At 45.9% G+C, this 2,898-nt stretch overlaps 1 non-coding gene across 1 annotated transcript; it reads right to left on the bottom strand.

Moving 5' to 3' along the window:
- Positions 1-2,558: 2,558 nt before the first annotated feature.
- trnaw-cca (transfer RNA tryptophan (anticodon CCA)) lies at positions 2,559-2,630 on the bottom strand. Its single transcript has one exon. It is a non-coding gene; the product is annotated as a tRNA-Trp (tRNA).
- Between the last annotated feature and the right edge of the window lie 268 nt (positions 2,631-2,898).

The following is a 2,898-nucleotide window of genomic DNA, read 5'->3' as shown; positions in this document are numbered from 1 at the left end:
CGGGGACACTGTCTCAGGCCTGGTGAGCTCAGTCGATGAAAGCATGAAACTCTGAATCTCAAGTTTTTGAGTTTGAGCCCACGGTGGGTGTTTTCTATTTCCTTTTTAGGCTGATTTTCCAGGCGTTATCCAGCTCTGAATTCCTCGGCAGAGAGTTCAAGGAGTATTTGAAATGAGATTCAACAACAGTATGAGAAAGTCTCTCCTTGATTCAGGACTCTTACCTCTCTGCAGCATCTCACTGCTGAAGATTGAACTTTCTCATTTCATTCTCAGCTCAGGGTCAGTGTGGACCAATGGGACTTCTGGCTGTCTCCCACTTCACAATCCATCAGTGCTGAGAAAGCAATGGGGAATATTACTCACATGTTGCAATGTTTTATAAATACTTGAATGCATTTCACACTGTGTCGAACAGTGTGAATCTCCCCTGGTATATCAGCGGACCAACACTTCAACAGAACATTCACATAATGTGAGCTCTGAGATCTGTTCAGATCCCATTCCCAAGACCTGGAAAGTGGTTTTGGGCTGGATCACTCTTTTTCAGCTGGCACAGACACGATTGCTAAATGGTCTCATTCTGAGCCATAAATTTTCTCCATTTTCTATGTTCTATGAAGTGAGGTGTGATTGGGAGGGGCAATTCCACCAGGGTTATATTTTCTACCAAAACAATGACACAAGGGATACTTCACATTTTTATTCATTCATTCATGCGATGTGGGCATCGCTGGCTAGGCCAGCATTTATTGCCCATCCCTAATTGCCCATGAGAAGGTGGTGGTGAACTGCCTTCTTGAACCGCTGCAGTCCATGTGGGGTAGGTACACCCACAGTGCTGTGAGGAAGGGAGTTCCAGGATTTTGACCCAGCGACAGTGAAGGAACGGCGATATAGTTCCAAGTCAGGATGGTGTGTGGCTTGGAGGGGAACTTGCAGGTGGTGGTATCCCCTGCATTTGCTGCCCTTGCCCTTCTCGGTGGTAAAGGTCGCTGGGTTTGGAAGGTGCTGTCTAAGGAGTCTTGGTGCATTGCTGCAGTGCATCTTGTAGACGGTACACACTGCTGCCACTGTGTGCCGATGGTGGAGGGAGTGAATGTTTGTAGATGGGGTGCCAATCAAGTGGGCTGCTTTGTCCTGGACGGTGTTGAGATTCTTGAGTTGGAATTGCACCCATCCAGGCAAGTGGAGAGTATTCCTTCACACTCTTGACTTGTGAATTGCAGATGGTGGACAGGCTTTGGGGAGTCAGGAGTCATGGATGAGTGAGAGGAATATATCACACTTTGGGGCTTTTGTAAGAGGATTTATTGATAAACCTGGGATTTGAGAGGAAGCTGCTTCATGGTTTACAGAACAAATTCAGCCCCTGGGGTGGAGCCAACAGCTGCACTGTAATTACTCGCCTCAGGATTCCAAGCCTCTGACCTGCTCTTGTAGTCACGTTATTTGTATGGCTACCCATGGTAACCCCCATGATGTTGATGGTGGGGGATTCAGTGATTGTAATGCTATTGAATGTCAAGGGGAGATGGTTAGATTCTCTCTTGTTGGAGATGGTCATTGCCTGGCACTTGTGTGGTGCGAATGTTACTTGCCACTTATCATCCCAAGCCTGTGAGACTGAAATAGCTCAGTTGGGAGTGTGTTAGACCGAAGATCCCTGGTTCAATCTGGGGTTTTGGCAGTTTTCCTTTATTCTGCATCGCCCTTTGGTTTTGACTCTTGAGCTGCACAATTTACACTGAAATTATTTACCCAACTCTGAAGGTTGGATTGGAATAGAGAGATATCAAGGATGGGAAATATTTACATTGTCAACTTTAGCTTATTCTCTATCTCCTTGTGTCCTTTTCCCCAGTTTTTGAATCTTTCGGGGCCGGGAGAACATTTGATTTGCTGCATATGTCCCAAACTGAAGCCTTTTCCACATCTCTGGGCGGTCAGACTTGCTCTGTCTGTTTTTGCTGTTCGTGACCATTAACGAGAACAGGCCACGAGTTCAATGTATATCAGCAAAGGGAAGATAATTGGAAAGAATTCTGTGTTACTCCAGACCAGTGACAAAGATGCAATGGATGTTATTCAAAATACATTCCCTTTGACATTTTATGTAAACTTGTTTGCATCTAAAAGTTGGATTTTAAGTGTTACAAAAATGTGTCAAATTATTGACTGACCATGTGACAGCGCACATGGGGATCAAATCCACAGCCTTGTTGTTATCAACACTGCGTCCTAACCAACTGAACTAAGCGGCCTATAGACAGAGCCAGGTATGGGTTTGAGCCGCACGCTGTGCGGTTTGTGTTTTATTTCTCACACTGGGTGACAGAGCGATTGTACAAACAATGGACACATCACATCCCTGAAACATTGTTCTGATATAAAACAGTGTGAAATAAGAACTGAGCATGGAAATGGAACGGAACCAGGAATCAGGACTTTAATCCATTGAAGTTGATCTTGAAATTCAACAATTCACTGAACATTCCAATGGATCGAACTCTTTTCTGATATCAAATCCAGGAACTTGAGCTGCTGTAAAATATAACTGAACCTGACGTGATTCGAACACACAACCTTCTGATCTGGAGTCAGAAGCACTACCGTTGCGCCACAAGCTCACAGCTAAAGCAAAGTCTTCCATTCCTGGCAGATTTACTTCTTGTTTAGATTCAGTGATTGAAATTAATTCAATCCTCATCTGACCTCCGCTCTGCAAAGGCCTGCCACCCGACCTGAACCCGACGGGACCCGTGTCGGGTTCGGGTCGTGTCGGGTCGCTCTTCCGGGTCTGGTTTTCGGGCTCGGGTCAGGTCGGGCCAGGTTCGGGTCGGGCTGGGTCCAGGTCGGGCTGAGTCCGTGTCGGACACACACAGTAAGTATTACATT

Source organism: Heterodontus francisci, unplaced genomic scaffold (genome assembly GCF_036365525.1).
Source record: "Heterodontus francisci isolate sHetFra1 unplaced genomic scaffold, sHetFra1.hap1 HAP1_SCAFFOLD_58, whole genome shotgun sequence".
Taxonomy (NCBI): Eukaryota; Metazoa; Chordata; class Chondrichthyes; order Heterodontiformes; family Heterodontidae; genus Heterodontus; species Heterodontus francisci.
Note: the sequence above shows the minus strand (reverse complement) of the source record. Positions and strands in the feature narration are given on the sequence as shown.